The sequence below is a fragment of the Pezoporus wallicus genome, unplaced genomic scaffold (genome assembly GCF_028554395.1).
Source record: "Pezoporus wallicus isolate ANWC-B61680 ecotype Strahan unplaced genomic scaffold, APGP_CSIRO_Pwel_v1 contig_4191, whole genome shotgun sequence".
Lineage (NCBI taxonomy): Eukaryota > Metazoa > Chordata > Aves > Psittaciformes > Psittacidae > Pezoporus > Pezoporus wallicus.
In genome coordinates this window covers 123822-137189 of record NW_026641383.1, presented here as the reverse complement: position 1 = coordinate 137189, position 13368 = coordinate 123822, and positions in this window count along the sequence as shown.

Sequence of the window (13368 nt, the reverse complement as noted above, 5' to 3'; positions counted from 1 at the left end):
GCTTGCATGTGATGCTTACAGTGCTAGGTAGGGATGGGTCATGTTGCTGAAACCGTGACCAGAGTCTGGTGGTGGGCTCTGAAGGGGATGCTCGTTGCCCCACATACAGACATGCATGGCCAAAAGGCAGTAAATCAACACATGGTGCTTGCCTACCCCAGATACATTCAAATGTGCTTTATCTTGGCTGATAACCTCTCTCTTCCTATCTCCTTTGGCCCCATCACAGTTAGCAGCTACTCCATGAGTACGGCAGCACAGTCATCTTGAAACCTTTCCCCATCCAGAGTCACACTTCCAACCTGCTGCTGCTGCCATTGGCTTCACTGGGCACTGGAAGGTGCTGGAGGAAGGCAAAAAGGATCACTGGGCATGAAACCCCCCCAGGATGCTAGCAAAGAAACCAGCATTTTGCAGTCAGGAAGCAGCTTAAGAAACAGTGCAAAAGTTCAGATTTGGAACACAGCACCACTCTTGCCTTCAATGCCTCTAACCGCACGTGATTCTGGAGAACGAGGTTATTCCTGGGACAGAGCTACCACTTCCTGTGCTTGCCAAAGGCTTTCACATGGAAAAGAAGTGGAATGTTGAAAATCCAACAAACAAACTATGAAAATGAGGACAAAGCCTAGCTCTGGAATGCTGCGGGAAACACTGCTCTGTACATCCACGGAATGGAGCCACCGAGCGACCGCAGCAGCAAAGGCAATAAAAGAGATGGATCCTTCTGAGTGCTCTATGCAGGGAGAAAACAGCTCCCAAGTATTGTGTCTTTGGAAAGCATCCAGGTACAGGCCACCATGCTGCCTGCTTCAGCCAGAAGTCAGATATTTTGGTGGAAACCCCTTGGGGAATGGGCTGCTCAGAAACAACCTGCTGTGTGCACAGAGGGGGGGTCAGCAAAGCCAATGGCAAAACCCTGCCTGATTTCAAGGCAGACGTGAGCTCAGCCTGAAAGGTTGAAATCCCAGATGCTTTGTCCATGCTCGCAAGGGTAATGACTGGGCCTGCGCTGGCAGCAGCCGCCACCCTGAACATCAGCTCTTTGAGAGAACATCAGAATCGCATCCAATTCCTCCAGCGGGATGTTCAAATGACTAAGCCAGGAATGTAAATGTCCTCAAACAACAGACTGGAAGAGCTGTTGAAGGGGAATTTCCCCTCCCTTCCGCCTGAACTCTCTTTTACTTGTGCTAATGACTTCACATGAAGGAATCCAGATGTTAGCAATGGCAGCCACGCCAAAGAGCTGGCCCGTATCTGGTGTGTGTTTCCTTGCTCTCCTGGCTGGCTGGGCTGTGAAGGAGCTCGGGAGCAAAGACCCAGCTGAACAACAGCTTGAACTGGCTGCATGACTGCCAGCAGCCACAGCAGCTCCCAAACCAAAGAGTAACATCCCACCTTTGGTAAACCAGGATGGTGGATGGTTAAAAAAGATAGACCAAGCAAACATTGCAGCAGCCCTTCACAGCTTTGAAAGTTAAAACATCAGGAAAAGGTATGCTCGGAAAGGGTACTTGTGAAATAGCAGCTTGAGCATCACTTCTCTGGATCTTTGTCCAAAGCAATTGAGCTGCAAGTGCCGGGGCTACTGCAGAGGAGGATGCTCCTATCAGCCATGCACACTGGGCTGGGGAGGATGTTGTGCAAGAGAGAACTCTGCAGGACTCAATTCATCTGATAATGCATATGTATTTTAACAAAGAGTTTGCATCTTTACATCTCCAGGTGACACTGGCTGCTATTAGCCACCAGCACCATCAAAATTCTCCCCACCTGGGGGATTTGTGCTCAAGTGGGTGTTGTGGACCTTGTATAACTTCAAGGTTTCGAGGTGCACAGCCCCAACATGATTGAAAACCAGGCTGTCACCCTCGCCCCAGCAGCGAGCTCACCATGGAGCAGAGGGACTGAGAGAATCGACCACATTCTTTAAACGCAGTATTTTTGACTTATGGCAAATGATCCTAATGAAAAGCAGCTGCCTCATGCCTCTAAATAGGATTTTTTTTTATGCAGAATTTTGTCCTAATAGAGTAAAATCATAACATAGGAATTTTTATATCTATAAAAAGAGTTGCAGCCCCAAATCTAAGCTTCACTGACACGGCAGCACCTTTGGTTGGAGGGGGAGGGCTTAGGGACAAGCATTTATTGAAACATTCAAATGTGCTGAGACTTGAAGCCCACCAGGGGCTTTGCTCCCTGGCTTTGAGCACACAGTGGCTGCTCCTGCCCCACCAGCACCCTCCAGCATCCAGGGACAACATCCTTCCCATGTAAGCGTTCAGTCAGGGCAGCGCTGGTTCGGAAGACAGCCTGCATGTGAACACTCCGGTGGCTGCAAGAAAGCTCAGCACAGAGCTGTCGAGTTACCTCAAACAGCCTTAAATATGTTCCTCCAGCCACTCTGCGAATCCCTCTGGCAGCCAAGATACGCTTTATATCACACAAACATCTTCACTCCCAGCCCTCCCTCACTCTCTTGGGCTGGTTTCTCTGCCAGGTCCCTCCTTGTTGGCTTCTTCAAGCTCGGGCTGATGGCTCAGCCCCAGCTCCCGCCTCCTGGGCTCATCCCAGCTGAGTTTGCATCATACAGCCATGGAGAAATCCAGCCTAACCGTCCTCAGAGAGCAGGCGCTCGTCTCAATGAAAACTTGTCCATGACACAAAGCGAGTGCAAGCTGGGGCTGCAATGTCCTCCTGAGCCAAGCCATCTCCATCCAGAACAACAGCGGGTGCTCCAGCAGTCCCTGGCTGTGGACGCGGATGGAGAAGCAGAAGCCTGTGTGGGAAGTGAGGAGTGTTGCTGTAGGGCAGGGCAGCTTGCCCATCCCATCCCATCCACTCTCTCCAGACACTGGGGCAAAAACACCTACCAATTTCCAAGTGGCCTTTCCTCCCCAGGCGCTTACACAGCCAGCAAAACCAGCTGAGAAGTGGCATTTACTGTTTTCTCCCAGGGTACAGTCTCCTGCAGAAGGAAGACGCAAGAACCAGAGCATTCCTGATGTAAACCTCAAGTATGAGGTTAATAGTAGACATGTGAGCAGTAAGCACAGCCACCGCCGTGTAACACCAGCTTTCTCCGCTCATTTACTCTCACTCAAGAAGCTGGCAAGTTGTCTGCGGAGCCAGTTATTCTTGCTTCAAAAGCCTGAGCTTTAGGACTGTGGTTCTGGGGAGCTACATGAAAACGAAGACAACGAAGTAAATGAGCACTGCCTACATGCAACGGCTTGTTGTGAAAATGAGGAAAATAACTATCAGCTGTGCAGCTATTACAGAGTTGGTGTTCTTGCACGTTATACTGCTGGTAACTGCTAGGAGTTTTGAATATATGAGAACGGGTTTTTTGGCCGGCTCCTGACAATGCTATGGAAAGTGAGCATAGGATTCAGCACCACGTCAGGACAACGGTGCCTCCAGCCCTGTCTTCACTTCCAACAGCAGTCATGAGCAAATGATCATGGAAGAGTAAGAACAAGATGACCACGAATGGTATTTGCCCTGAAGGGCTGTCCTGCTTCAACTGCTTTCAGCTCAGGTGTCTTCTGAGATGGATGTGATTTTTGGTCAATGATACCGGCCAGACAAGCACCACACTCCTCAAGGGGACTCTCTTTTTTGGGTACTTGCCCAGTTTCCCCTTGAGCCCATATATATGTTTAGCACTCAAAAAGCCTCAGGCAGGAAGCTCCACAGATCTACTGCCTGCTGAATTTACAAAACCCACTGGTTTCTGCTGTGTTTCTGGCTCTGGCTCCCTTTGAAGACCCCCACTTCTTGCTTTTCCAGGCCCTCTGTCATGCCTCTTCTCAGACATTTCTTTCTAAATCCAAAACTCATACCTCAGTTACACCAAAGCTTGTCAGTACGGATCCTTGTCTCCTGCTGTCCTCCTTTTGCAGTCCTCCTCTGTCCTTTTCAGGTGAGCAAACCCAACCCATGTACATTATTGAAGATGCAGATGGACCGTGGATTTAGAGTGCCATGAAGACGTACTCTGTCCCTTTCCTTGCCACGTTTTATGTACAACTGCCTTTGACCACTTCCCACAGCTACCTGTAGCAACCCCAAGATGCTGTTCCAGAGCAGCACTTTCTGTCCCCCTTGTGTCATCTTCCACCTATCTTCTTTCATGTCTACCTCTCATTTTACTTGGTTTCCCAGCAGCCCTTCTGAACTCCCCCCCTGGCTGCCCATGTCCTCCTCTTCACCACCTTCAGAAACTTCATCTCATAAGCATGCTATCCCATCCCACTGCTCAACTTCAGTTCAGCATGAATGCACAAATCATCTTGGTTCCTTGTAAGAGACTGTCCTATGTCTTACCTGCCTAAGACCAAAGACATTGAGTGAGAACAAGACTCCAAATAAGAGGTCTAATTTCTGCTATAGACCAGTTGCCTCCTCTCAAAAACGTGTCTCAAATCTTTACTCTTCGAGCAAAGCCAGAGCATGTCCAAGAGGTTAGGAACAAAAGCTCTTCACTGAATTTTTACCTATATTTATACAGCACATCTCAGATGCTCTCTTTATGCTCTCCCCATGAGTCAGTGTGGGAGCATGCTGGAGATGATTCAGAAGTTATCCTTTTTCCCCCCCAAGAACGTCACCCCAGGAGGATATGACACAGCTGGTAAAAGGACCGAGCTCTTTATCCTGTTTCTTAAATACCAGACTCTTTTTCATCCAAGCACGTGTTTATGAAGTTCTTCAAATCTTAATATGAACAAAAATTCCCTGGAGGCTGGCGTCACGCCACGTTATGTATCATTATAAAAGACAAATTCCAGACACCAGGATATTCAGAACAGACCAGAAATAAAAGGAAGAAACACAGGGGAAATTTAAAGAGAAGTATGTGGGAGGGATGTTTAATACAATGTTAAAGCAGGACTCGTGTATTAGACAAACATCAAGTGACTAAAGGAAATGCCTATTGCAGTGTTCTTTTGCACAATTAGGGCCCTTTTCATTTCACAGATCTCACAGTAACATCAGCCCTAAACCACCACGTTTATCTGCTCACCCTCACAGGACTACAGCCACAGGCATATGCTGGTGGCTTTTTAAGCCCCTGGAGACACACAAGATACGAACACATATTGTGTGTAGAAATAAGCTATCTACAGTGGTTCCGAAACCACTGCGCTTCACTTGAAGTCATGGAAGAGATAGAGACCCAGGGGAAATAAAGTCACTCAAGTGTTTCTGTGCAGCAGTTTTCCACCAGATTTTTCATCAGCGTTTCCCTGGGAAGCAGCAGCAGCGGGCCATGGTTCCTGCCTGCAGCTCCCAATTTGCAGTTCACCGCAAAATCCTTCCGGCTCCGATGACCCTGCCTGCCCTCAGCAATGCAGGCTCTCCCTTTACAACAAACACTCCCAACTCTGAGCTTTTTATCTTTGTCTCTAGACTCTCCTTCCCTCTCTCCTCTGCAGAGGAGCACAGGAAGTCATTTCAGCAAGCCTCAGCCATCATTTACTGCTTCAGCTGATCTACAGGAGGCTGGGCACAGCATTGTTCCTGCCCAGCTGCATTGCTGGTTGGAGTGTGCAACTGCTTTATTGCAGGCATGATGCAGGTCTGAAACCATGCTGGCCTCTAACACTTTTGTCCCCAGCCTGGTGAAACCAGGAGAGGTGAGGCCTTTATCATTTGAGCTTCTCCCATTTACTGCAATGCTTTAGGACACAACCCTGCACACTCATCAGTTAAGAAGGTAAAAGGTAACTCTACCAGGTTATGTAGGAGCCTCCACAAAGATGCTCCAAGGGCTGGAGCACCTTTCCTATGCAGACAGGCTGAGAGCTGGGTTTGTTCAGAGAAGAGAAGGCTTCCAAGAGACCTTGTAACAGTCTTCCAGTACCTAAAGGGGTTAACAAGAAACCCGGAGAGGGACTTTCTACAAGAGCTTGTAGTGACAGAACAAAGGGGAATAGCTTTAAACTGACAGAGAGGAGATTTAGATTAGACATTAGGAAGAAATTGTTTGCTGTGAGGCTAGTGAGACATTGGAACAGGTTGAAGAAGTTGTGGCTGCCCCATCCCTGCCAGTGTTCAAAGCCAGGTTGGATGGGGCTTGGAGCAACCTGCTCTAGTGGAAGGCATCCCTGGCCATGGCAGGAGGTTGGAACTAAATGTTTTTTATTGTCCCTTCCAACTCAAACCATTCTATGATTCTATAATTTCTCTCTAGACACAGAGTTTGGGAATGGATGTAAATAGGATTTTATATATAGATCTATCTTTAACATACTTCCCATTTAGTGAACATGATTTAAGGATTTCCTGAACAGAAAACTGCACTTGTGCACAACAGCCACAGACAAAGCTGTCACCTTTGAGTCTCCCTATTCCTGTTTGACATCTGCAATCTCCTAGAGAGATCAAAATTTCATTGATGTCCTCTCCTGGTTTAGATGAAGGACAATGCTATTGTTGAATTCAACCACAGCTTTCTCTGCTTAGAGGTTCAACTACAGCAAGTTCCTTTGCTTCCCCAGGCAGGAACCACAGGGACCTGGAGGGTTACCCAACCCAAAATAAACAGGGAATTAATTTCATCAAGTGCTCTTGCTTTTTGGAGGCGCGAAAGCCAAAGGACTGAGTCATAGAGGTGGGGAACGAAGAACTCTAATTATTAAGTACCATTAAAAATTTCAGTGCAGAACTCATCTGTGTAATTAGGTCACTATTAATTACCCTGAGTTAATGATTCAGATCTCTCTGCCATTAAACACCAGGTACATACAACAAACATCCTGAAACAGGGAAAATCCAAAATGGACCACCTGACAACAAGGAAAATAGACCAGGGGAAAGGTTATTACACTGTTAATGGCCCGACTGAGAGCAGAACCAGGAGATCCATGTTCTCTCCTGCCCTAAAATATGCTCAGAGTAGGGAAAAAGCATCTGCATTTGTGAGAGGACCCTCATGTGTGCTGGAGCAGCCTGGAAAGTGGGATAGAGAACCAAGCATCATCCAAGAATTACTCTGCTGGGCCCATGCCAGTTTCTCCTCCCAAGACACAGGCATGTATTTCACTTCTCGTTGAGCTGGGAAACTTTCTAGCAGGCAGCTGCAACTACATCACACAGTATGGCTCAGGCAATACACAAGAGAGCTGGAGAATATGACAAATTTTGGCACATGCAACTGCAATTTTGGCATAGGAAATCGTAGGAAATCAGTTCCAAAGTTAGATCAAACATGAATATTTTGAAAACCTTTGAGATGCTCCAATTAGATCCCCAAAGACAATGCCTCCATAAGGCCCCTACTGTGGCATTCACTTTCTGGCAACTCTGAAGCCAATTTTTTCACACTTAATATTCTTTCACTTGTAGCTAAAATGTTTTATTTATCTTGCTTTCCTGTGAGGAAGAAGGGACAGGAATTCAAAATCAGGAGGCTAGAGGAAAATAAATGGATAATCAGCATTGAATAAGAACTGCTGCCACAGACCACATGAAGGTATAAGTTCATAGAGGAAAAGAAGCTCTGTTCAATGCACCATGTAACCAGAAACTGACCACCTATAAAGCTTCCATTGTTTTCCGTTATACTTTGTTACTAGATCACAAGGGGATCGGGTTTGTCATACCACCCACTGCTGTACCACCAACACCCACTGAGGATGGTCCATTCCAAAAGGGTAATAAAGATGCCCTACATGCTAAATCCATGTGCCATGGATTCTGAGGAGGTAACAGCTCCCTCAATGCATGTTTGCCTCCATGCCCAGAGTGCTTCAGTAGCACTGCAGGCTTCTACCAAGTAGGAGTAGATGGTGCAGAGCAGTGATTGTATACCATACGTACATACTAGTTCTCACATGGTTGCTACAGGTCTCACATGACGTTTTGCTCAGAAGTCGTTACTGCACAAGTCAACCCTTTCAGCTTTCAGGCATGGATTACTGGCTTCGATAAGGAAGTGGAGTGAGTACTTGTGTCCACTCACAGTGGAGACAGCCAGCTAATGATCTTCTCATTCTTAGAGTGCCAGACACCGAATTTTCATGCAGCACATAATTCTGGTGCAGGGATCTTTGCCAGAGCATGCAGTGAAATTAAAGACAAATTCCAGGAAGTTATTTAGGTATTTTTGCTTGTCACTAACCACCATGGTCTAGAAGCAACTTCTAATCATGATTAAAGGCTCTCCTGAGCTACCAGAAGCATTTTGTTCTTCCATTGAGGGGCCTGAAGGACCCATCTAGCCCTGGTTTGGCTCAATACAGCTCTTTCTCAAACCTAAATTAGAACAATCCAGGTTAGATCTATACAGAGAATGGATGAGAGCTCTAATAACAAGAATTCTCAGACTCATTCCAATGAGGAACCTCTCTGAAATCTGAAGGGCACAGACAGAGCTGGGTTATGCAGCTTGCCTCTCTTGAAACCCATCCAATTTCTACTATTGTAAAGCATGGCTTATGTTTCAAGTTTCTTGAAAGTGCACGATTATTTTCACCCAAACACCATTAGTATTTTTCCTGAGCACCTGGGGTTGTATCAAAACCATGCAGGATAGATTTAAGAAAACCAGAACAATTCATTGGCCTCTCTGGCATTTATTTTTGCATAAGCAAAGCAGCCAACAACTAACAAGATGATGAAATTCTCCCTCTCAGGTCTCTTGGGCAGCTGCCAAACCAATGTCTAAAGCAGAAGTCTGTTTCCTCACATACCAGAAAGATTGGAGGGAAGGGAAAACAGGCAAGTTCCTTCGGTTTTACATCTTAAAAAGAAATCCCTCACTTCACACTGTGAGTAACGTGGCATCTGTCTTAGTGAGAGGTCATTTGTTCCTTCAGCTTAGCCTATAATTCCCTACCCTGGCTGTTCCTTACCTGAAAGCTTTTGGGGATTTTTGCCCCTCCTTGTTTTTTTTTAATCATTTGTAAATGCTTGAATATGGGACAATCAGAAATGTGATGGAGATTTTGGAAAACACAAGGGGTCTCTAGGTACAAAACCATGCTTCTATTTTCTTCAATAATGTTACTGAAGAATACTTCGAATCTCAGTAAAAATTTGGCCTATAATTGCCTATTTTTAATCTCACCCCTACTCACAAGGTGAGCTTTCAGGTTTGATTTCTGTAGAGATGACCAATGCTAGCCTCCCTTCTTGGCTGAGTAGTTCTAGAGACCAAACATAAATCACACGACTGTTTCCAGCTCTATCACAACAAACAATAAAACAAGAGCACAAAATGTAGCAAAACCATTAAGAACCCGAGTGATCCTACAGGTAAGAAAACTGAAAAGAAGGGACTTGAAGGATGATGCTGTTTTCTGCAGTTACAGCTCCAATTTATCATATAAATTAAAGGTCTGTGTTCTTAAAAGGAAATCACAGTTGTTAGAGGGCTATCAAATACTCATCACACATGCATTCTTGATGGTCTGCCAGCATCACACACGTGATGTCCCCAAAAGAAGACAAAATTCAGACAGTCCTGAGATAATTGGCTTTTCTGGAGGAGGAATATCAGTAGCAGGGGTAGGAGTAGTGGAGAAAAAACAGATGACGCATTTCAGCCACACGAGGAAACAAATGAATGAATCATGTACAGCCCCCTCACACAGAATAAACAGCAAAAAGCAGAATTCGGTCAAAATTCAGCCAGAGAGATGGAAGAAGAGGGGAAAGGGACACAAAAAACACAGCCACAGCAAACACCGAGCTGCAGCTGTTGCCTGTAAAAGCTAACAGGGGATACATCTAGGGATTATTTCTAACCCTTGTAGAAACCCTCTCCAAATCTGCCCTGGAGTAGTTTAGTTTGAAGAGACAATGGCAGCAACAGCACAAAAGGTAACTCTAAAATCAATGAGAAAGTTATAGCTTGATTTGCAGCTCAGCACTTCCCCCCACCCCTTAAATCCACCAACTCAAATGGTGTGAATCAGGCTCCAAGTCAGTGATGTTTAGGGTTTCTTTAAAGCTGAATTCCCAGGTGATTCCCCAGTAAACACTGTCCAAACTCTCTCTCCTCTATAGTCCAAAGGCGTGTCACTGAACATGAAGCCACAAAATCATCAAGTACCTTAAGACTACTGTGTCTGAGAGCATCCAAATCCAGCTGCTAGAGGGAGGAAAATCCAACCATTCCAGTGAATCCAAAGAGGTGCTTCTGTTTCTCAGTAAACCTCGAGGTTCACTGGAGAGATAAGCACTTTGTCTCCACCAACACCTGAGACAACACAAGAACAGAGGGGACAAAGACATAATAAGGGAAGAAAGATGGATGCATTTAGATGGGGAGCTTAGCAGGGAAGACTGGAAATGACACAGGTCATTGGCTGAAGAAGCAGAGGTAAGTCAAGGAGTCTAGGAGTTAGAGTGATTTGGAATTTTTTCACTATGAAATTTGAGATTGTGTAAACTTCTATCTTGATAGATCTGTAACAGGACATTCAGTACGCATTCACACAAACCCCCCTCCCAGAGAGAGCAGGGCAAGACTGAAAGAAGGACCTGACCAAAGATCAGCAAGTTTACAGCAACAGGAGAGATCCCAAAACCAAAGATCCCATCTCTTTGTTGTCTTTTGGGGCTGAACGAATTCCCTTTGAGCCACCACAACACTGACATCCCAATACACCTGTGGTCAGAACTGAGTGACCCTTACCAGGCCTCTGTGACTCTACCACAAACCAACCACGCTACTGCTGAGCTGGACAGGAAATTTGGGCTATAAACTTACATGGACAAGTTTTGAGACCTCCCTTGGTAGTTCTTCAGAGAGCAAAGCAGCTGCACGCTGCCAAGTGCCCCAGTGCCTGAAGCTGGGAAGGGTGCAAAGCCCTAAGTACCTAACTCATGATCTGAAGTCCTTAGGCTGGAGGGCAGTTAAAATAAAACTAAATGACTGCAATAACACACAAATACAGAAGAAAATAGACAACACACAGACTGACACGTTAACAGACCCTGAAGTGAAGACTGACACACCAAGATCAGCAGATGTCCAACTCAAATTTGCTCAGTCAGATGCTAGACACGGCACAAGTGTTTTCACTGATGAATGAAAACAGACTGTCTTTTCAAAAGGCTGGTGTGCAAACAGCCACCCCTCAGCAGAGTCTAGCCAGCATTGTTTAAACACTACTTTGAGCAGGCTGAGCCAATATTACACTGAGTAGCAACCAAAGACCTAATTGAGCACAACAAAAGAAAACCTGACCTGCTCAGGCCTCAATCATCCCTGACATTTGGAAAATACACTTAAGTCTCTCAGTATACAGTTTGTAATTAAGTTTCCCAGTATACACTTTGTAATATGTGGAGCTACAGGAAAACGAGACATCAAATTGCTCCCGAGAGGTTAAGATCAAGAGTGGCTCTTTGCAACCCTGTCTTTATTCAACTTCCATTCTTGAGAAAACCACTAGCAGATGTCTGGGTAGCATGGGGCTTGCTGGCCATGACAGCTTCCAGAACTGCATTTGCTTTACTGAAGTTCTCACTCCCACTCATCTCATCTTCATTCAGCCAGGAACGGGGCAAGAGCTTAAAAAACTAACAGGAAGAGGCTGAAGAGAAGCTGGTGATGTTTTGTACTCATGCTGGCTGACACCCCTCCTCTTTCAGACCACCTCTTGCCCATTACTGTCTGTAAAAAGGGCCCATTAAGCAGATCTCCCTGCCCTATTTGCTTGCTAAGTTGGTTTCATGGTCATTCTTTGAGAAGGAAATAGCTCACTGTAGACATGAACTCATTTGGATTGGTGCCTTCAGGCAAGCACAACTACAGTTGAAATCTTATGCATAAAAGGTGTTAATAAGCCAGAAAGGAAAGGAGGCCAGACTCCAGGGAGCAAACTGCTTACTGTAAGCTAGATCAGCACCACAACAGCACTAGATAAGAGCTAGATTGCTCATTGCCACACCACAAAGCCCCAAATTAAGAACTACCTGCATGGGGATCCTTGCTGAATTGCATACCTAACACAAAAGCTTTAACTAAACTCTAGTCTGCATTTTTCTTGCATTCTTCAGTGAAAGCTCTTTTGAAGTTCAGCTTTCAGTACTTCCAGCACTGAAAAGCAGAAAGGATTGTCAGGAATTCTCTTATCACCAGTCAAGTGGCACATTTCACTCAAGCATACATAAAACTGGGTAGGGGGGAAGGGATCCAAGAACAGGTGCAGACAGTCCAAGTAGACAGGCAGAATGTTTTTATTTAGGAAAAAAGGGAATGCCATCTTCCAGAAGATAAACACAGTAATTTGTGCATTAATTATAGCTCATTTACCTTATCCAAAGGCCTCCGATTCCTCCTCCCAACTGGATTTAGAAGTAAAGGCCTGAGCCTTTATACAAACAAGCTAATGGATTCTAATGGCTTACTCTGATGCAATGTCATTTAATCAGAGCAGCACTTCTATTTTCCCTGCTGTATTCAAGAGAAGGGAAAAAATAAAGACTGCATCCACATTCATTTGCCTCACCTAAACACCTCCCATTGCAGTCAGTTTTTCTCATGCTTTCATCTTACTGGACTCTTTTTCTTAAATTTAAGGGGGAAAAAAAAGTATCGATTTTTGGCTCCCTTTTATTTCACAGATCACTTTCCACTAAAGTAACTCCAAAAGTCATTCATATGTTTGTTTATTTAATAGTAGTTACCAGTTTTTGTTCACTGTTTCCTCAACTCAGAGTTTGCTTCATAGGAAAGCAGCCTGTATTTAAAAAAACTAGAAAGATTCACGATTTAACTACTTTACCACACCAGGGAAATAAGCAAAATGCAACACAACCAAAGCAAGATACAACAACCTAATACTGTATCTGCTTTTTAAAGACTTTTCATCTTCCATTTCCCATCTGTCGCCAGATCCCTTTCCCACCTCATGTTGTTTCTTTTGGTTGCTTTCCATTTCCTTATCTCTGCTCTTCTTTATTTTGCTTGTTACTCCACACACTCCCAATTCTTAGTCAAGACAATTCTCTCTCCATAGAGTGGACCGGAGATCCAATGGGACAGTACAGTCACCAGTGCGTCTCCACACCCAGTGTAAGCAAAACCAGTCTGCCCAATTTCTTCACCTGTGCCTCTTACTTATTTAGCCCACTGAGGCCACCTGCTCATCAGTCTCTTCTCTCCCCTCTCTATCACTTCATAAGGCAGGTAGATGCTTTCTCACAGCATTCCTCCTTGCTAAGTACCATTTAGCCTGTTTTCCCTTAGTTGTGCCCTACACAGGAGGCCTGGTTTTAATCTCCTGGTTACAGGAAGGGTATGAAGTAATTAATTAATGCTGCCACTCCACCAATCCCACCCACTTCACTAACAGGTTAATATCACATGTGCACTCCACCCTCTCTTACTCATATGATTGA